The following is a 23465-nucleotide window of genomic DNA, read 5'->3' as shown; positions in this document are numbered from 1 at the left end:
GGCAATCATACATTACCAGCAAAGTCCAGGAACAGAGCATTTTCTCCCTGAAGGAGAGGGTCAGGTAGGCAAGTATGCTATTAAATGCAAAACCCAATAATTCAATCACTACGACACCCATTATATCTCAATATTCAGTACTTACTAACTTCCTAACCCCCAGCACTCATTGACCAATTCCTCTCTAATAAGGAAGTTTACTAAGATAGAATGTGCACGAATGGATACGAATGTCCCATTCTCATCCGGGAATCCCAATCTTAATTTTTTTCCTGTATTTTTAGAACCGGCACAGGCTCAACGAGCCCCGGGGCAGGTTATGATTAGGAGAGAGTACCCCATCCTGTTATTTTCTTTGATTTATAAGTCATTCTTTTCTTTTACTTTTAGACATAGGAGAATTGCACAGATCTGACTGATCCGTGCAATGTTCCAGGGCTGCCTGTAAACTCTGCACCCAGATAGTAATGACTTCACCATCGGCAAAGGCAAATCCTGACAACTTTGAGACTTAGTAAATATGCTGCATTCTCGATCAAATAACAGACCAGATCACCCAAGAAACCAGACAAGTTGCTGATCGGGCCAAAACGGACATCTTAGTAAATGTTCTATGCATCCATGTATTTATCCTATCAGTCAGGTCAGCTCTCATTAACCCCTTCACCCAGCCCCAATTAACTCAATCACCCCTACCAGGAATTCATTAAAAATGTTCCTTGAGTATCAGCTTTTCCTAAGTGTTCTAATAAGCAGAGCTTCTTGCATGATTGTCTGTGTGAGGGGGAAAGGAGAGGGACCATCCACTCTGATTTCTGCTTACTGCACCATTCATGACACTGGTGGTCAGACAAGCCACTGTAAATAAAGAAGTACTGGGGCTCCCAGGGAAGCAGAATATAAGATCTTTGGGTGCCAAAGTACAATAAGCATCCTTAACATTTGCCCCAATTGGGCCTCAGCAGGGCACCACTACAGGATCCTGGTACCCCAGGCAACAAACTGTCTAATGGAAGCACTAGGCCTGTTGAGGTTTCTGTTTAATACTGGTGGCATAGTGGGAGAATTATGTATTCATACAATGAAATTGTGCTTGTTGTATTTATCATAACACAATTACATTTATACAGGAATTTCCTTCTCTCCAGCAGTGTTAAGCTGAGTACACATTAGACGACAGTGCAAATGATGTCCTCAACAATTTTCATTGGACTGGCTGTTATCTCTGACAGACAATATAATGAATACACATTAAATGATATTACAAAGGATATCATTCAGTGACCACATTCAGGAGCATGCTGTTGTTGATGATATAGTCAGCAATTACTGCATGTATAGATGACAGAGGCATTCATCATTAACAATATAGTGTGTACACAATAGCTGATATGCATGAAAATATCGTTAATGATATTGTTATCATGCATGTCTATAGAAAAATGAATCTAATATGAATCTAATATGTACCCAGCTTTAGGCTCAAGCCAAACCAGATTAAGTTTTACTAAAGATAACAGGAAGATGATAATCAGTAGTGAACATGAGAAGGATAGATCTCTTAGTTCTGTACAGCTGTATATCACTGTGATGCTCCAAAAACACAGTGACAGGCTTAATCATATCCAATTAGAAAGTGCAACAGAAAATGCTATGCTACATAAGAAACTAGTATTATTAATATTTTTAATAAAAGTAATATAATAATAATAATAATAATAATATGTAGATCCTTTTATTGAGCCAAGTTAACAACATGCACCTGCAGTAATAGTAATTAAGGCTGAAAAAAGACGTTAGTCCATCGAGTTCAATCTATCTAACTTGTAACTATAGGATTCCCTTAGTTTCCAAAATGCATCCAGTTTTGATTTAAATTAATTAACAGTAGTTGCTGTAATCACCCCCACCGGCAATGAGTTCCAGAATTTTACTGCTCTAATGGTGAAGAATCCTCTTCTTAACTCAGTACGGAATTTCTTTACTGCTTCAGATATAAACTCCTTAATGGGGGAAAATGAGACGTCAGTCTTGGGGTAGGAAAAAAAAAACAGTACATTCATTTAAAAATCCACCATTTTTGTCTGCACAAATTCAGTGTATTCCTTGATGGTAGGTTTAGAACAACTACAGTGTTTTTCTTTCACAGTGTACAAAACTTGCATACAAATGTCTAGAGCAGTTTGTGTAAGTAATGAGAAGGGCATCATTTCATTCACTGCCTCAAGCAGCAGAAACACTAGGCGCACTACTGCTGCTGATTACACAGACGTTCATGCTCATCATTTTCCTCTATCCTTACTTTGAATTCTACGCATATACATGCGGGAACTGCTGCAATATCCCAGATTCACTCCTTTTGAATTCTAAAGTACATGGCTTGCAAAGCATTCATGTTTACAGGTTTTTCAAATGCTTTTTTGTTTTGTCCAATCATTTTCTACCGAACAATTAATTCTGAAATTTCTGTTGTTAGGACATAGTGGAGTCATTGGTTATTGTTTTGTTCCTATTCAAGACTGTAACAAAAAGCAATTCCAATCTAACCATATTTATTATGAAATCGATGTATTTAGATATGGTTGAGCTAAAATTAAAAAAAAAAAACATTTAAGTTTAAAAACATGGGTACAAGAGCACCGTCGTGTTCGAAATATTGCGTTTTGTCATTTTTTTTCTATGGTTGCAGAAAAGCAAATTGAAAAACTAGAGTTCCATGTATGCAAATGATGAATAAGACAACATGGAGCTGAGACATAAGGGGTTATTCAATTAGCTGCGATTTGACCCAATTTTTCGACAAAATTTATATTCAGGCAATCCTAATTTTATTGTGAAAACACAATGGGATAAATTTACTGCAACTTCTAAAATTGAAAAGAGGTGATGTTGCCCAGGACCAGAACTACAGCGGGGCTAGGGGGACATGTGCCCTGGGCACTGGATAGAGGAGGAGGGGCATAGTTACTGAGCCAGCCCAGTCAGTGTCACTCAACTGCGATCAGGGTGGTCCAATGAATCTGCACCACTGAGTACTTTTTCATCCTGTGACGCCGCGCAGTTGACGCCGTGACGCTGTTGCCGCCTGCACGTGTGTCTGGTAGAAGAGCCATTGGGCATAGTTGGGCATAGTGGAAGGAAGACTGCACAGGAGGGAGGGGTGGATGGGATCCGTGGCAGCCATAACCAGCGCAGCACATTGAAGATACGCCAGCCCACGTCCCACGCCAGCGCTCCGGACCCTGTACCGCATAATATTGTTGAGCCGCCATGACAGGTAGGTACTCAATATATAATCATCAAGGCTTCCACCAAACTCCTCCCCATACTGAAAACCATGCCGATATACTGTACAAGAAGCATGACTACTATACCGAGACATTTAAGGCAGGTCATTTTAATCCTTAGGAAGACCTTTCTGTGTGGTATATACAAGTGAGACCTCATATAGGGAACACAATAGACAGTCATCATATATTACTTATCATTTTACAGTCAGTGTCTGCACTGCTGACTGTGGTGGCTCCTGCCTGCCTCTCCCTCCTCACTCGCCACTCCTTTTTTTTTGGGGGGGGGGGGGGGCACCAAATGATTGCCTTGCTCCGGGCACCAGAAACCCTAATTCCGGCCCTATGTTGCCCCTAGTAACCAATACGTGTCTATTATTTCTCTATTGCATCCTAGAAAATGATAGACAGAATCTGATTGGTTGCTATGGGCATCATCAAGTCTTTGAATTTTTATAAGCTTTAGTAAATTTACCCCACAGTTTTAGGGAAACATGCGTTTCCTCAACCACAGCCCAGTTTTGGTACAAAAACTGTCTGCCTAAGGCAGGCGAAATAAAATCCCTGATAGACTGTTGCTTTTGCTGGCATTTTGGAGACAATAGGATAGCCCCCCAAAGGTACTGTACAATTACTCAAGTTAAATTGCCGCATGTAACTGGATACCCAAATTACCTCTTTCAGACCGCAAATGTCAGATCTCACCTGGGATTAGGACAATGGTCCCATCATTTCAGCTGCTTATTGAGCGGCTTATTGATGGGTCGCTGACGTTACAAGGGGTCGGGGCATCGTTGCGTCATTGGTGGCCAGGGGAGGAGGCAATGATTGATAAGTACATTACATTCTCTAAAATGATAGTTAGCAGCTGATCAGTTGCTATGCAGTTGTCCACTTCATCAATGCTTGATACATAACTACATTATCAGCTAAATGTGCATAATGTAGTGATCAACAGGTCTAAAGGCCTTGCATGTGATATGACTTGAAATAACCCAGTAACTCCCCGGTCATTTTGCATACGATGCATCGCATCCAATCCTATTCACTACCATGAGATACGATGTACAATCTCTGGATCTGATGCGATGTGCATGGGACCGCGCATTATATCGGAATCTTAAGTATTTGACATCTGATTTGATACTTTTAACACTATCAATATTGTTTAAAAAAGGGTCAAAATCTATTAGTGTATGGCTACCTTAAGTGCCTAATTCGTCAGAACTCGAAACGGGGCAAATTTGGCCTCATTCCAATGTTAGGGGGTCTGCACTTGCACAGGTGCATGTTTGTGCATGTGCAGACCTCGGCAACAAACTTTGGCGAGTTACACCCTCACCAGGCCATTTGTTGTGGGGAGGGGGGCGGATGGGGGAAGAAGCAAGGCTCACCCATGGGAATGTCCAATGTTTTACGAGCCTCCCCATGGGAACGCAGGTGGGCCGATGCCTGCCAGGGGTGGCCGGCTGACATCACAGGACGTCAGTGCCCGCCCCGTCTTCGTAGATGTGTGGCCAGGATAAAAGTAAGTACATGCTTACTTTTATCTATGAAGGGGAGCGACCAACAAATGTTTTTTTCTTCTGTTAGGCCACATGCGCGGTGATGTGTTCTCATACACATCCACTCGCAAAATACCGGGGGGATTTGGCAGTGGGGGGCAGGCGGTCATGCGGCAGGTGGCATTAAGCTACTTGCTAAGCAGCGAGTGACCGCTGTTTAGCGAGAGGTGAGGAATCACCCCCTATGTGTGATCAATTGCAAAAGCACAAAGGATAAACCATGACAACTGTTCTGCAGCCCATATATATATATATATATATTTATATATATATATATATATATAGATGCTGTGATGGCGGCACTCTGCTTTAAGAAATGAGACACAGGAGACCTTGTAGTTCCTGACGTTTCAAGCCTGGTGCAGGCTTTTTATCAAGGTGCAAGGTGCAAGAGAAGGGTCTCTTGCACCTTGATAAAAAGCCTGCACCAGGCTTGAAACGTCGGGAACTACAAGGTCTCCTGTGTCTCATTTTTTAAAGCAGAGTGCCGCCATCACAGCGTCTATGTCCGCAGTTTGTCTTTCACTTACTGTGTTCCACGGAGGGCACCTCATTATACCTTTTGTGCTGCTATTTTGGAGTGCTGCCCGCATGCAAATTTCTATATATATATATATATATATATATATATATATATATATATATATATATATATATATATGGTATTATCTATAATGTGACTGTTTTTTTTTTTCAAAATATGGCAGCTAAAAAATACTGATTCCATGTGTTAAGCAGTTGAGAGTTTCTTTCTGTATAAGAACACAGTAAATTCAATTCCAACCTCCCAGAATGATTTAACATTCTCAGATTCCTGGCGTCCGGTCACTGCTCTACAGAAGCTCAATCAAATAACTTATGATTGAGTTAAGCTTCAAATGTAATCTTTACATTAATTTGTAGGACATCTGGAATTTATCAGGTTTTGCAGACGGCATTCAGTACTTTATAAAATGTAGGAAACTGTTGGGAGACTGGGTTATTATATTAATATTTACTTGTAATACTGCATTCCACGTTCATAATAGGGTAATACAGAAATACATAGAGTAATGGATTTATTAAACAAACACTAATATAGGCATATAAACGCTAAGGGGGAAATTGACTAAAGTTTCTAAAAATTAAAAGAGGTGATGTTGCCCATCCAACTAGGAGTGGTTTAAGACTGTAAGGGATGGGGCATATGCTGTTGACTTCTGCCCACGTATCATGTTTCCAGCACAATATCTTTGAAAATATGACACCATACTTCTGAAGAAATGTACAGAATTATGGGGTGGAGTGTAATGCCGCCTGAGTTCGGTGGCAGTGCGGGATGCAGACCGAAATCTGATTTTTTTAATGGAGCAATCACTTGGGCATGGTTTTGCATTGTAGGTCATTGACCCTTTAAAAAAAGTTTGAGTTCGGCCGGCATCCCGTACTACCGCCCAACTCCGGCTGCATTACGGCATGCCCATGGTGTGGAGACCTGATAGGACAGGCAGGTAGCTTAATTCAGGTGTGCCCAAAGGGGGGCGGAGCATGCACTTATTAACATTTTATCAGAGGGGGCTTGGTTTGGACATGGAGGAGGATAAAGAATGCCCCTCTTCTGTGCACCACCAAAATGCGAATGGTGCTACATTTTTCCTACTTGTTTTATCAAATAAATGTAGTCATGAATCTCCTGCCCTCTCTAGCACTTAGGCCAGCAGTATGTCCCCGGGTAAATGCAATAAGTATAGGAAGCAACCTCGGCCACCATAATCCCAGGGCCCTGTCAGCACCACACATACTGCACTCATTAGAGCAGTGGTCAGGGAACTCGGTCCTCATTACCCCACACAGTGCATGTTTTTGCAGGTCTCCTCACAGAATCACAAGTGAAATAATTAACTCCACCTGCGGACCTTATAAAATGTTTCTGTGAGTAATTAGTACACCTGTGCACCTGCTGGGTTACCAGCAAAACATGCACTGTGTGGGGTAATGAGGACCGAGTTCCCTGACCACTGCATTACAGATACTCATCCAAACAGGTGTTTTAAGAGAGGAGGAGGCCCTTGTGCAGCTTCCTCTGGCCGGGACCCCTCCCCTCTGCTGGGAGCAGCTCCACGCTACAGGAGTCAGGCAGGTGGCAGGCAGTGGGGTCAGGCACAGGGCCCCTCACCGCTGACTGCCCATCCACTGCAGGGACTCTGCTACCTCCCCAGCACTGCACAGACCCCGCTTGCGGTGCTGTGCAGATCCACGCTGCCCAGACCCCTGCTGACTGGACCCCATGCTGCCCAGGTACCGTGGGGGAGGGGGTGATGCTTCCATCCGGGAGGAGGGGAAAATTTCGTTGTCCAGGGCCCCCACACACCTTAATCCGGCCCTGGCGACCATTATAAATTCACCACTGCCCAACCATAATCCCTCCATTATGCTCAAAATAGCCAACCAGCTCCTGTATGAGATGACATCATTGCCTTTTGTCTAGAGCTAAATGATTCTCTATGATGTACTAGAGACATGTACATAAGGTCTAGGTCAGCTGCAGATTAAACAGAAATGGTTGGGACGCATGTCAGTCGTGTGTAGGGGGTTAAGGTTACAATGTATTTTGTTTTTCTCATTACTATGTTGTTTTTGCTCTGTGTGTTGTTGGATTTTTGTATCAAGATCTAGAATATTTCTTACCGGCTTCCAGTCACACGAGTCTGACTATTGTATAACGAGACATTTATGTTCTGGCTGTATTTAGCCATCAAGCTCTCTAACTAGAACATTATGATGCTCTGTGTATTTAAAACTCTAACATTATGTTCTTGTCATGTTTTGATGTGCTTTTAGCACGTATGTAAAGACAATAATCTGCCCGGGAAGATAAGTATGCATTGTACGCACGGAAGGGAGGATGCAGAAGGAATGTTAAACAGAACTCAGGGGAGATGAACTAGGTGGAATATAATAGTTTGGCATAGGTCAACCATAGAATAAACTTGTGTTTCTGATTGGCAAGTTTACAGCTACTGTATTTTCTTTCTAAGTCCATATGTTACACAATTACAAGCCTTCTGAGTCCAAAAGATGAGACAGAGCAAAACAGCAATTCCATTGGTAATACTGTAAGTAAGCTCAGGATTCTAATGTTCTAACCTATTCTACAGTAATCCTATTAAACTCAAAATGTAAATTTCCATTTTCCCGTTTTATGTTCTTTATTTCTCCAGGACCTAAAATGACCTTATATGAGTGTAAGCACTGTTAGAACCCCAAAAGATCTAATTCTGGGGATTATTCGGACCTAAAAAGGAAAAGGATCTAGGAGTCCAAATAGACAGCAATCTAGGATGTAGTGCCCATTGTAATGTAGCTACAAAAAAGGCCAACAAAATTCTGGCATGTATTAAGAGGGGAATGGAAACTAGGGACTCAAGGGTAATTATGCCACTATATAAAGCATTGGTGAGACCTCACCTAGAGTACGGAGTACAGTTCTGGGCCCCACACTATAAAAAGGACATCATAGAATTAGAAAAAGTCCAAAGGCGAGCAACAAAGCTTATTAGGGGAATGGAGAATTTAAGCTATGGGGAGAGATTAAGCAATTTGGGACTATTTACATTAGAAAAGAGACGTTTAAGGGGGGACATGCTCAACATGTACAAGTATATCAAGGGCCAATATAAGGAACTGTCACACACCCTATTTTCTACTAGAAAGGAATCTAGGACGCGAGGGCATGAGTATAGATTAGAAGAAAAAAGATTTCATTCAGCTAGTAGAAAGAATTTCTTTACGGTCAGAACAGTCAAACTCTGGAACTCTCTTCCCAGAGAGGTGGTAATGGCTGGCTCATTAAATGCGTTCAAGGCAAAGTTGGACAAACATTTACTGGAGAAAAACATCCATGGGTACAAATAAGAAATATAATTTGTCTGTAAAATACCAGAACCTACCAAATCAACAATGGATATCTATACCAGGTTGAACTAGATGGACGCAAGTCTTTTTTCAGCCTTACCTACTATGTAACTATGTAAATAAGAAAAACAATTCTCCTAGATCGGAGCGCAAACCAAGCAGACTGTACAGCTATGGTTCAAACAATACAGGTGTTTTGTCGGTCACCCAAAAGATAGAAGTGGAAAAGTAATTTATCGTGAGAACACACAGCGCTGCCTTAAATAACCACACCACAATTGAAAGTCATGACAAGTAAAAAATAATAACAGGACCTAATTTCTAGGTTTCATCCACAGGAAAGGATCACTCCATGTATACAAAGTGGTATCTAGATTAAAACACAGTCTCCAATACCCAAGAATTTTAGTTGGAGACCAGACAGACACAATTGGTGCAATACTTCTTGTTAAAGATCAAGTATTTAATAATACAATGCACTCACACAAAAACAACGAATAAAACAGCATTTAAAACCAAGTGGCAAAAGCTGCTGGGCTCACTTCTCTTCTTCTCCTGGATGGTAGTCAGGAAATGGGAACCACCAAAAGCCGGCTCAGCGATGCATATCACCCTCAAATGACCTCTAGTAAATTACTCCCCAACTGTCTTTGTATTGTCCCCTTCCTGCTGCTGTATTTTCATCTTAGGATCCTCCCCTTTGACTTCACCCTCTAAAAGGAGATTTCTTTTTTTTACCACATTACTTCCCCTCACTAAATAATGAACTCCACCTGAATCATATATACTTTATGTACCCTCTCCAAACTGACATTCACCAAGATGGTGGCATACGCAATCTACTATCTCAATGATGCACCCTACAGCATTAGGCATCCGAATGGCTCATGGACAATGTTTAGGTAGACAGTAAATATATCAAAACAAAAAGGTCTACATGCTCTAGGTCAACATTGATGAAAAGTCAACATGCAGTAAGTTGACACTGATGAAATATCAACATGCACTAATTCGATACATGCAAAAGGTCGATACAAGCAAAAGAGCAAAATGGCATTGGTCGACACACTAAAAGGTTTGCATGAGTTTTTCATGATTTTTTTCCATTTTTGAACTGTTTGCATGCTTTACCATCCACGTGGATTCTGATTGGGAATGGTATAGTCTCATCTCTTCAAGTTTAACCCCACATTAAGTCATTTCGTCCATGTGCCCCAACAATTTGTTTGCCACCACCATCATCATCTCCATTTTTCCCGATTCTATGTTAGCTGTCATAAGCAGGGCCCATCTCTTTATTCAAATAGAATTTGCTCTTTATCTTTTGCTTTGTGTCTTGTGATGTCATTACTCTTTTTTCATACCTCGGCTTGTATTAGTGTTTGACTTCATACCTCAGCTTGTATTAGTGTTTGACTTAATGTATGCAGTTGTTTTCTTTATCCTATATGTTTGTGTGATATATAATGTATTATGCATATCTTCTATGCTGACTGTATCATTTTGCTCAGAGCAACCTTACATATGCGTGCACCTTCCACATCTGTCGATGGTCGGCGACCATTGAAAGAAGTGGGAGGGTCCCAGTGGCATGCAAATGGATGTTTATATCAAACATCCATTTGCAGCCAGTGTGAACGTACGCACCTTGCGAACGGTGGGCTGGTGTACCACCATTCGCAAGGCGGGATCTGGGTCATATACCAATGTCTATAATCAGCTGCCATTTTTCATTAAAATTAAGATATTCCTTTGAATAGACCTAAAATCAACCACACATTTAAACTGTGTTATTAAATATGAAGATTTTGGTCACCTTGGCTCTCTAAACATTTTATTATTAAATGCCATTCCTTGTTTTTTTTTCTTAAGAAGGTCCAACATTATACAGTTATTCTTACTATTTTTATTTGTTTTCTTTGTATTTAATCTTCATGATTATCCAAGCAAATGTGAGCAGATAAATGGTAAGCGAGCTTTACAGTACATGGAGCTGTTGAATGGGTTAAGTAAGACGAGAGTATGAAATGAACATTGAAAATGGATGGACAGCTGTTTAACATGCGAAGAGTGTAGTCAGCTCAATGCGACTAAGCAAGGAATTAGATTTCATGTACTCAATCAGCGCTAGCACTGTAAAACAAGAAAGTGACGAGCCAGCTCACTTCAGCCACAATGTTGGACTTTGCATTTTTAACATTCACAGTTGCATTTAGACTAAGCATGATATATGGAGCAATAGATGAGAACAAGATACGGGTGAATGCCGGATTTTGCTACTTCCTTTGGATACTGTCAAACATGGGAATTGCTCTAAAATGTTTTTTTTTTCCAAGATGTATTTCTTATGAAAATAGTGATGCAAACACGAATGATCATAAAGTAAACTTACTCAGCATTAATGCGACAGTGCTATATAAACATTGTATTGAAGGAGGGATTGAAATTTTAGAAAAGACACCAGCGACCAACAAATAAACTCTGTCCTGGTCCCATGCCAAGGAAAGGTTCAGGATAGCCAGCCTAAAGTCATAAGGTGAAGGGAGACTCTCATGATTAGGGGGTTATTTATCAAAGCTCAGAGAGAGAGATACAAATAATACATAAAGTACTAACCAATCAGCTTCTACCTAACATATTACAGGCTGTGTTTGAAAAGTGTCAGGAGCTGATTGGTTGACATTTTGGGTGACATTCTATGGAATGCGATTTTGTTTTTTGTGCGAATTTTTCTCCAAAAACGGCTAAATCGCATTTTTCCTTGAATTCGCATATTTAATATGATGCGAAAAGGTCCCTAAATCGCATATTTTTTGCGATAAGTCATGCGTACTGAAAGTGCGTTAAAAATTTGCACTTTCATCGCATCCAGATGTTTTCCAATAGAAAAGTATACAATTCGCTTATTTAATGGAATGGGATTTCGCAAATCGCACTTTTAAGGTGTCTAATAATCGCCATTTTTTCAGACCAGGTTCTGATATGCGAGTTGGCCAGAACCCTGCACAGATCATTGAGATTCTGCGGTAAGAAATGTGTTTTTTTTAGAAAAAAATTGCGTGGGGTCCCCCCTCCTGAGCATAACCAGCCCCGGGCTCATTGAGCCGGTCCTGGTTCCAAAAATACGGGGGACAAAAAATCTGGGGGTCCCCCCGTATTTTGAAACCAGCACTGGGCTCCAACAGCCCGCAGTGTCATGCCACAGCCGGGGGATACTTTTTACATAAGGTCCCCCGGCCGTACCATGAGCACCGTGGCTGGTCAGCCTTGGACGGGGTACCTGGAGTAGTGGGGACCCCCCCAGGGCCGTTTTTAGAGGCGGACAAGCCGTGCAGCAGCCCGGGGCGCCGCACGGCTTGTCAGCCTCTGTTAAACAGCCGGGGCGCCTGGCAGTTACCCCCAGCGCCGCCTTTGCCCCCTCTCCCCGTCCGCGGCGCCACAGCTTTTTAATTTCCCAGGGGAGGGGAGGGGAGCGCATCGCGTCTCTCCTTCCCCTCGCTCCCTTGGCTGTCAGCCAATCAGAGCTCGCGGGCGGCAGCCAATCAGGAGCCAGCCCGCGAGCCTATGAATGGCTGACGGCTCAGGAAAACACTGTGAAGGCGAGGTGCATGATCATGTGCGCTCCGCTCCCCTCCCCTCCCCTCCGAGTCCCCAGGAAAGCAGCAGCAGCAGCAACGCAGCAGCAGCCCAGCAGCGCAGCAGCAGCAGCCAAGACACAGACAGTGAGTTGTGGGGGCATATATGTGTGGCACTGTGGGGGCATGCCACTGTGGGGGCATATATGTATGGCATTGTGGGGGCATATCTGTGGCACTGTGGGGGCATATTTGGCACTGTGGGTGCATATATGTATAATGTATGGCACTGTGGGGGCATATTTGGCACTGTGGGGGCATAGCTGTCACTGTGGGGGCATATGTGTGGCACTGTGAGGGCAAATCTGCCACTGTGGGGTCATATATGTTTGGCACTGTGGGGGCATATCTGTGGCACTGGGGGAATATTTGTCACTGTGGGGGCATATATGTGTGGTACTGTGGGGGCATATATGTGTGGTACTGTGGGGGCATATATGTATGGCACTGTGGGGGCATATATGTATGGCACTGTGGGGGGCGTATCTGTGGCTCTGTGGGGGCATATTTGGCACTGTGGGGGCATATGTGTGGCACTGTGGGTGCATAGCTGTCACTGTGGGGGCATATGTGTGGCAATGTGGGTGTGTATCTGCCACTGTGGGGGCATATATATATGGCACTGTGGGGGCATATTAGTAAACGGCGGCAGCGGTGCGTGGGGCAGAATGTGTGGTACTTATGTATTATCTGGGCGGCCAATTTTCTTCATCGCATGCGATGCGATTTTTCATTGTAAAGACCCGATTTTTCATTGTATAGCCACCCATGGGTGATTTCATACCCCCACTATCCAACTAAGCATGGAGTTGATTTTATATACTGTAGTGTGGCGAGCGGACGCAGATTACTTTACATGTATTCTGCGTCCCCTCGCGGGGCTCGCTGCACTCGCCACGCTTCCGGCTCGGTGGTTTGCTGCGCTCGCCACACTATATAAGATCAACTCCATGCATAGTTGGATAGTGGGGGTATGAAATCACCCATGGGTGACTATACAATTAAAAATCGGGTCTTTACAATGAAAAATCGCATCGCATGAATTGTATGCCACTATATTGCATGCGATGCGATGCAATACAATGAAAAAATCGGGCGCCCAGATATTACACAAGTACCGAATGTGTAATAGGCGTTACGGTGTGGGGAGTATTGCGTAATTGCCATCACAGTGTGGAGTGTAATGGGCATCACAGTGTGGGGTCTAATGGGCATCATGATGTGCGACATAATGTGTAATTGTCATCACGGTGTGCGACATAATGTGTAATTGTCATCATGGTGTGCGACATAAGGTGTAATTGTCATCACAGTGTGCTACGTAATGTGTTATTGGAATCACGGATAAATAGTGTATAATGATTTAAGTAGGCTGTCATTGGCCTTGATCTGTGAGGTGTACTAGGTCACTGTGTGGCCTTCAGCCGGCCAACTTAAGTGCGGGAGGACAATGACAATTCCTGCGGTAACCAATGTCTGGTCATGCAGGTCGCAAAAGTGAGATGTAAGGTAATTGTTGTCCTGCTAGACCAAACCCCTTATATTAAGCCATGCCCCTTTCGACAAATAAAACACACACACTATTTTGGCGCGCGCGCCTTCGGCGCGCGCAATTTCTTCTGTACCATGTTATATATTGGGGGGGGGGGGGCGCATTTTTATTTCTTTGCCCTGGGAGCTAAACTGTCTAGAAACGGCCCTGGACCCCCCAATAAAGGGGTCCCCCCCCCATGGCTTCACCCATCCAGGGCTGAAGCCCGGGGCTGTCACCGGCATCCCTGGCCAGTGGACGCCGGCCTGATGGTGTAAAATCTTTCAATCCTAACATTGCTTTATACAGGAGAACTACAAGTCCCAGCAGACCCCCCCTGCAGGCTGGGACTTGGAGAACCACAAGTCCCAGCATGCGGGGTATTAATGGGCCGACTGGGACTTGTAGTCCACCTGTAAAAAGAATGTTAAAAGAAAACACACACACAGAAAAGTAAAACTTTATTACATACACATCCACACACCTCACTTTTACAACCACATACTCACCAATCCAGGATCCAGCGCTGGTCTCCCTTCTGCTGCAGAGCCGGCTACCCCCACACTGACAGCGGGGACAACCGGCTTTCTCCGATGGAGCTAACAGCTTCTGTCGCGTTGTCCCAGCGCGACACAGGCTGAGAGCGTGATTGGGCGATGCGTCTCCATGGAGACGCATAGCTCAGCCCTGATTGGCTGAGCTATGCGTCTCCATGGAGACGCATAAGCCGAAGACGCTCTCAGCCTGTGTCGCGCTGGGACAACGCGACAGAAGCTGTTAGCTCCATCAGAGAAAGCCGGTTGTCCCTGCTGTCAGTGCGGGGGTAGCCGGCTCTGCAGCAGAAGGGAGACCAGCGCTGGATCCTGGATCGGTGAGTATGTGGTTGTAAAAGTGAGGTGTGTGGATGTGTATGTAATAAAGTTTTACTTTTCTGTGTGTGTGTTTTCTTTTACCATACTTTTTACAGGTGGACTACAAGTCCCAGAGGGCCCATTAATGCCCCACATGCTGGGACTTGTGGTTCTCCAAGTCCCAGCCTGCGGGGGAGGTCTGCTGGGACTTGTAGTTCTCCTGTATAAAGCAATGTTAGGATTAAAAGATTTTACACCATCAGGCCGGCGTCCACTGGCCAGGGACGCCGGTGACAGCCCCGGGCTTCAGCCCTGGATGGGTGAAGCCTTGGGGGGGGGACCCTTTTATTGGGGGGGTCCGGGAGCCCGGTGCTGGTTTCAAAATACGGGGGACCGCCAGATTTTTTGTCCCCCGTATTTTTGGAACCAGGACCGGTCCAAGAGTCCGGGGCTGGTTTCAGAAATACGGGGGACCCCTACACTTTTTGTCCCCCGTATTTTTGGAACCAGGTCTGGCTCAATGAGCCCGGGGCTGGTTATGCTCAGGAGGGGGGACCCCACGCAATTTTTTTTTTTTTAATACAAACCCAAAATCGCACATAAGCTCAAATTCGCACATTTTCATGCCTAAAAATCGCACATTTTCATGCCGAAAATTCGCACATTATCGCACTCAGTCGCACTTTTTACCCTCTATTGCGCATCCCATTAAATATGCGAATTATGACCAAAAAATGCAAATTCAGAAAGTGCGAAGTGCGGCGATGTGGAGTGCGATAAATATATGCGCTTTTCTCGCATTCCATAGAATGTCACCCTTCATCTCTCACAATTTTATCTATCTCCGTGCTTAGATAAATACTGCCATATGTCACAATTTCTATGTTATAATGTTGGGAGATTTATCAACATTTCTAAAGTGGATAAATGGAGGTGTTAACCATTGGCAATTAAAGCACAGTCTATAAAATGATAGCTACAACCTAATTGGCAACTATGGGAAACACCTCTACTTTAAAAGGTTTGATAGCCCTCCCCCATAGTAACAAGGATGTTACCATGATTTAACAGCAACTTCAAAGTTAGTCTAAAAAGTAAGTTGCAATATAAATTTGTCAGATTTTAGATTTAGACAGAAAAGACCTATAGTATCTCTCTTGTCAGATACATAATGAAGAACTTTATATTTGTGGGTTTGAAGAAAATACTTATCTATTTATTTATTTACAGTTTCTTATATAGCATAGCATATCCGTTGCGCTTAACAATTAGAAACAATAGTGATTAAAAAAACTGGTTAGAAACAAACCGACATAGAGGTAGGAGGGCCCTTCTCACAAGCTTACAATCTATAAGGATAATAGGATACATAAGGATAGGATTCCATAGCATGGCAGTCCCACCAGATTACAAGACAGTCCTGATGGGATCAGGGCCGGCGCCACTACTAGGCAGCTCTAGGCACTTTGCAGCCTGGAAGCGGCAGCCGCTGTAGCCTGCAGCCTCCGTGGAGCCAGGTAAGCGTTGCCCACACCCGCGGGGGATTTCAGGAATCAGGTGAAGCTGCCCAGTGCCGTGGGGGGGGGGGAGGAGGGCTGTCCGCCACCACTGCGGGGAGGAGGGGGGTGTCACGAGTAGCTGCCCAGTACCACCCCCCCCGTGGATGGCGCTAAACGGCGCACGCAAATACGCACACACACACACACCCCCCGTGCCATGGAGCAGGATGGCGGCAGCCGCATCCACCCCCCTTCCTGAAACTGGTCAGAGCGGGAGGGGAGTGGGAGGGGAGCGGAGGGGGGCGGGTATTTCGCCCTGGATGGGATGCAATTAGATATGAATGCTACTGGAGGTTGTGTAGGTGTTCCGGAATATGATAAACATGCCTGAAGAGGTGAGTTTTCAGGGAACACATGAAAGTTTGGAGGCTAGAGGAGAGCCTTAAAATACGTGGAAGGGCATTCCATAGGGTGGGTGCTGCCTGACAAAAATCCTGCAAATGTAAATGAGAGCGAGTAATGAGTGTGGGTTAGAGATGCAGATCTTGTGCAGAGCGGAGAGGTCGGGTGGGGATATATTTTGAGATAAGCGAAGTGATATGATTTGTTGTAGTCAAAGTAATGGCTTTGTATGTAAGTAGAAGTATTTTATATGGAATGCGGTAATATACAGGCAACCAATAGAGGGACTGACAGAGTGGATCAGCAGATGATGAATGTCCAGCCAATTAGTTAGTTCATTGGAAACTAACAACTGTACATGGTAGCATATTGAATGCACCATAGTCACAACAGTTAGACATTCAGGGGCTGACATTGAATACATATCTTGCATGCTTTCACATTACACATACTCTATAACTTAGTGCACACAATTATGAGTGATACTGACTCACATGCATTTCAGGCACAACTATACTCATAACTGGATTATAAAGCGGCATTTTAATTTAAGCTAAGTTTATTGAGGGCATCTTGCTAATGAAAGTGATGATAATAAACCAGTTTCCAGGTGTATCTTTTGCACCTAGTATAGGGTGCGTGCAAGGATGTACTTGGGATGAGGACTAGCACAAACCAGGTGTAGACATACAGTAGGATTATAGTTCCTTGAGGGATTATCATCTGAGTAACAGCAAATGACCTCCATTTCTGATACACTATACTGGCAATTCAATCTGCACTTTACGGTGGTCACTATGTTTTTACATTGTACATTCCTCATGGAATGGTAGAATGTGCTGTTATTGTAGAATACTCATCTGATGCAGATGTCATTTGTATTATGATCTTGATGTCCAGACTCTCCCATTTTATACGAGTTACCAGATGGGTCTCTGCATTATACACTGATATCCAGATAAATGAGCTTTGCATTTAATACTGAACTGGGACACTGCACTGTATAACGGTCCTCAAATGATGTGTATTTACATTGTATACTGGCTCTATATAATACTGATTGTTAGACTCTGTCATAGTGAATGGAACACCAGTCATTATCATGATGTTTATGGTTGGAATTTGTAGTCATCTGTTAAACCGGTCCAACAACAATGGTTGCCAAATGAATGAATCAATAAACAATTAAATTGACAAGTATGAAGACTGATGTTTTGGATGGCTTATTCGTAATCAATATTGAAGCATAAATGTATAAATGTATCCCGATGTAAGAAACCAAAATGTTATTTTAATCACACTGCATAGAGCTACAGTATATCTCTACAGCAGTACTGAAAATGTAAGGGGTTAAGTCAATTCAAAAATAGGAAAGAACAAAAGAATAAAACTCCCCTCTCTTGGCTGTCAGCTGTATTCCCTTTCTATTATAGAAAATATATATTTTCTTTTAAACTATCATAAATAAAATGTTTATTGGTCTTATAAAATAGCCTATATGGAGTTATTTCCTATATTATGAAGAACTTTACACCATAATATCTTTTGACCACGGAAATTTAATATCTGGACAATACCTACTGAGTCCCCTTTTGGCATAGAACTCTGCATTATTTAAGCCTCATCTGGTTATTTGGGATTCATACAAATGTGTCCTCTTACATCACTGCTGCAGTTACGCCAAACAGCCCATTTAAGCACGCCCGGTCCAGTGAGACTTTTTTCCATGTGCCGTATTCTGTGTTGCAATCACATTACTTCTCATTGTTTGCAGGAATAGACTCAGATGAACCCCTGTCCCAGGGACTCGATAATGGTCAAATGGTCACATCTAGGCAAATAAATATTTACTATTGTTGCAAATTGGGATGATAATGAATCTTTATTTTTAGGGGCTGGCCGCAAATAAAGTCAGACGATGGCATGACCTATGATGTCACACTGCCAGTCATGATCTGAACCACCTCTTTGAAGTCAAAACTGAGGGTGAAGTACCCACCAGCACCGCCGGTCTTGTCAGCTACTGCACCGCCTGGTACCATCAGTTACCAAATTGGCCTTCCAGCCGGCCCTGCTCCTCTGTACCCCCTTGGTGGTTTGTAACCAGAGGCAAATGCTTCCATTGTCCTCGGGAGTTAGACTACTGGTTATATGTTATATTGGCTCAATGGCTTATCAATCTGTTTATGTTTATGGATGCTTTTTCAATAAAGAAAGGTCCAGTACTTATACCCCTGCTTTTAAGCAATAACAGGACAACACAATATAAGCCCATTTTTATTTACACCCAGTCTAAGACTTGGTCAATAACATGAAACACAGTTTTGAACTAGAGATGTGGAACACCAATGACATTTATCATGATTGGTTGTTAGGCTCATCAACTGTGTAGCCAAACAAATAGTTTAATAATGGAATGTGAGCTTATCCCATAATGGGCCTAATTCAGATGTTGTCATAGGGCCCGATTTAGACCTTATTGCTGGGCTGAGAATCTTAAGAGCCCAACGATCAGGTAAACCCCACCCCGCCAGAGTCTCCTTTGCCTTTAATGCATGGCTGTTTGTAAGTTTGCAGCCGTGCACACAGGGGGAAAACCATTCGCAATTGTTCCCCATCAAATGGTTTCCCCCCTGTTCACAGAACCGAGTAAGTGTAGATTTACTTGGCGCTGTGATGAACAATGAGATTGAGGCATCTGATGATGTCAGCAGCCCTCCCACTCCACATCCAGGTACCCCTGTGTATTTAGGCGGCACTCCCAGAAAAAGCTTGGGTACCGCCTACAAATGCAAACTCTCCCTAGCTGTCAGTCACTTTGCTAACAGCCATACAGTATGCATGCGCGGTAAATCTATAAATGGCAGGGCTGGGAAATCGCTGCCCTTAGTGAGGGTGGGAATCAGGCCCAGAAAGCGGCTATTGTATGCAAATCGGTCAAAAAAATTTATGGAGCATGCGTTTAAGCCATAGTGCATGGTCCTAGTGACTGAATTGTGATGGAGCTCACAATGCGGGACTAGTTGTGAGTGACTGGAAAACAACATTTGGTGGTGGAAACAGGGCGTGTCTTGGTGGTCCACACAGTGATTTCTGGGCAATGCATACATTAAAAGTGATGCTGCCCATAGCAACCAATACGATTCTGTCTATCATTTCTCTATTGAATCCTAGAAAATTATAGACCAAATCTGATTGGTTGTATGGGCAACATCACCTTTTTTTCATTTTTAGAAGCTTTAGTAAATATACCTATCAGAATCTATGTATAAGCAATTGTACACCATCAGATAGAAGTGATGCAACAGCAGAGGGCATCCCTATGTGCGGGTTAGTGTCTGCACATATTAGCTTATGATAGCAAATGCAACAGCAATTCCAGGAACAACAACATCTGAATTCAGGGCCTGATTCATACTCATTTGAAGTTATACAAAATTTCACAGCAAAGCGCTCGCACATCACCAGCTGCCCCCTGACTGTGCTGTCTAGTTGTGAAGCCAAGCGCAAGCTGGCCAAGTTTAGGATCACAGCGGCTGCATGTGCCATCACACAGTGGCCGCCGCAGCCCTCTCCTGGAGCGACCCAGACACACTTGTGTTTTCTGGTCCACTAACACAAAATGATCAGGCCCTCCCACTACAGTCCATCGCCACCCCCACGGAATGGTCACTACCCCACCAGAACTTAGATTGTGAGGAGATCGCAAGCACAGATCTCCTGAAAAGCGCAATCTGCAATTTTTAGAGATTTTCTAAGGCGTCGGAATTAGGCCATTATGAATATCTAAACCTAAAGTGCTCTATTTGGCCAGGTTTATCTCATTGCTGTAAAGTCTCCAGTCAATCAAAATAAGTATTTACGCAAATTTCCATCCTACTGTATTTAATCTATAAAGCTAATATAAATGTGGTTAAAATAAAGTATGTTTGTGTCAAAATATACTTGAAAATGATGAGCTACAGTAGGAAATATATTCTTATTTGAATGAAAATATAAAGCAGGTCGAATTTCACAGTATTTGATGCTATTTAAGCTTTTACTTTACCATTCAGCTATAAAACAATATTTTCTAAGACCAAAATAATTCTGAGAATTCCGCCAAGAAAATAACGTCAAACATGATTAAATTTTAAATTGAATCTGTTCTGCTGTCATTTTCAAGGCATTTTGTTTCTGATTACTCTAAATGCACATTTTTCAAGAGTACAACTACTTTCTGACTATTAACTGAAGTGCAAATAAATATGCTATGCTAGTGAAAAAAACGGCCAGTACAGTATTTTGGTATTTTATAAAAGCATGAATTCTGGTTCACAACCAACCAGCACAAAAAAAATGAGGTTGACCTTAACGCCCATGTTCTAATTAACTACAGTATAAATAACATTTTTGTATATGATGCCTAAAAATCATTAAGTGGCATTAAAATGTATCTAACACGTCCAATCCATATTCATGGGTGTTACCAGGCAACTTCTAAAATTAGGTGTGCAAAAGTTCATTTTGAAAATTATAATTTTAGGTCTTTATAACACAATTATTTTTTATTTCCCTGCTGTCACAGCCATTCAATTTAATTAGACGTTAATTAAAATTCATTATTAACATTAAATCGCCCTATAACTGCGCAGTGTAACAAAATCAGTTAATTATTATTTGCACAAAAGAACAGAAATGTTGCCCTTTCTAAACTGATGAGATATCAGCATTTAAATATCTTTTTATTTCATTATAGTACAAATCATATAAAAAATGAGTTCAACAGGAATAAAAAAGTATTATAACTAGCTTAATTTTACTTCGCTGAAACAAATTATTAGTTTTAGCTGGGAATATGAAGAATAAAACAATAAAAAATACATGATTAGAATTAATATTCCAAGCCTAATTCTGGGGATGTAGGACAGGTGATCTATAAGTGTCTATACCGTTGGTACTCAATGTCTATCCTAGAGGTCAAATTACTAACATCAAATCTCAGTAATTTTATGCAGTGAGCTCGCAGTAAACATTCAGTTTTGTATGGTTATTATCCATTTTAAAGAAGATGCTTCCCTAGAGTATTCTCTTACTGATCTGTGAAGCTTTGTACAGCAAAGCCTAGGATAAGTAAATACAAAAACAGATACAAATATACAAAGACTTTGCCATGCACAATACAAATTAATTACAGAATTTAACATTAGTTAAACATATATACCTGTAAAATATTCCCCACTTACCCGTTTTCTTTCCCTTCCTCTCCTAATTGTTTTGTTTGACTTGTTTGTGGAAAGTAACGTCTGTGTACTGCAGAAAAAGAAAAAAAAACACAATAGAAAAATTGAGATGAGAATATGTTTTGTCATTATTTTTACTTATTAATGGGAATGTGTAATTTTTTATATTAATTTCCAATCAATACCCTTTAGCAATTCCATACCACATAGTTGATCCACATCACTGAAAGATCACAGGAATGAGGCAACTTTGTGGTATAGTAGTGGGTATAATTCCAACCAGTTTGGAGATTTTATGTTCTCCTTGTCTTTGCCTGGATTTAAGAGGATTCTTCCCACAAATCAATAAAATAATTCTAGGTGAACTGGCTTCCGACAAAATTAAATTTGGTCGAAAAAAATTATAGAATTTTTTAAAACATTGTATTTTTATGAAGTGCAGAGTAAATAAATATTGCATTGTTTGTAAAATATATGTAATACAGTATATAGGTGTTTATGGTTCAAATGTAAAAGGTGTTCTACTTCACAGCAAGGTATTAGAAATCTGTTAAGTACACATAAATTATAGAAAACCACTAGTTTATTCATTCACTATTATTATTTCAATAAAATACACACCAACTGGTTTATTTATTTTCTCATTTTTGTCTAATGTTATTTTACTGGGTAGGGAAAGGTATCATATGTCCCAATTACAGTGGGACAGTACTGCTAATCGAACACTGTTCCACTGTCCCACACCCCAGTCACAGTGTCCAGGGTGAGGAGGGGAGCTGGGCGCCACAGGGGTAGCAGTCGAATGCAACATTATGCCCGCTCCCTCTGCCTGAGCCCCACCCACCCCTCCTGTGCCCCCATCCCTTTTTTGGCAGAGCTCGCACCTCATCCAGAGTCAGGAGCAAGGAAGCAGGCGTTCAGCTTGTAGATCAATAGAAGGAAGTCGCGGGAATAGGTTCTGGTTAAGTATATCACTGTGGGGGTAGATGTATGAAGCAGTGATAAGGGAAGAGAAGAGAGCCAGAGGAGAAGTGGTCCATGGCAACCAATCAGCACTGAAGTAACATCTATCATTTGCATAATAAAAAATTATAAAGAGCAGCTGATTGGTTTTCTTGGACCACTTCTCATCTGACTCACTTCTCCCAACACTGCTTCATACATATACTGTACTGTACTACCTGTATGCCTTGGTGGATCTGGTTTATTGACTGATAATGTGTCAATTTTTAGGATGTACCTTAGATCACCTTGGCTCGGAAGATATTTAATCACAGACAATGCACAGAAAGAGTTTCTGATTTCCTTTGTAGACACAATATATCTAACAAATGAAGAGCTGTAAGATGTATGTATTCATATTGTTCTTTTAAACCCCTCCCATTAACATAGGCTAAATGATACAGCTTCGTTAAGACACTACACAATTATTTCCAAAAATATTCTGCCCTTTTTTTCATTTCATTTTACTATACATTCAAAGATATTAAAGACATTTATGAATATAAGCACAGATAGGAAGATCACTATGGATTTAAGAGTGAAATCAAGGACATCGATGAGTATTTATCATTTAAAA

General features: G+C 42.1%; 1 protein-coding gene across 3 annotated transcripts in view; it reads right to left on the bottom strand.

The window, feature by feature from the left end:
* Positions 1 to 23465, bottom strand: part of GRIN2D (glutamate ionotropic receptor NMDA type subunit 2D) — a 762310-nt gene that overhangs the window by 640391 nt on the left and 98454 nt on the right. For all 3 annotated transcript variants that reach the window (XM_083162615.1, XM_083162612.1, XM_083162614.1), the window contains exon 2: positions 21890 to 21956. The gene's annotated coding sequence lies outside the window, so the exon portion shown is untranslated. The remainder of the gene's footprint in view (positions 1 to 21889; positions 21957 to 23465) is intronic.

This window comes from Crinia signifera, chromosome 19 (assembly GCF_055691185.1).
Source record: "Crinia signifera chromosome 19, ASM5569118v1, whole genome shotgun sequence".
NCBI lineage: Eukaryota > Metazoa > Chordata > Amphibia > Anura > Myobatrachidae > Crinia > Crinia signifera.
This window is presented reverse-complemented; position numbering and strand designations above follow the sequence as displayed.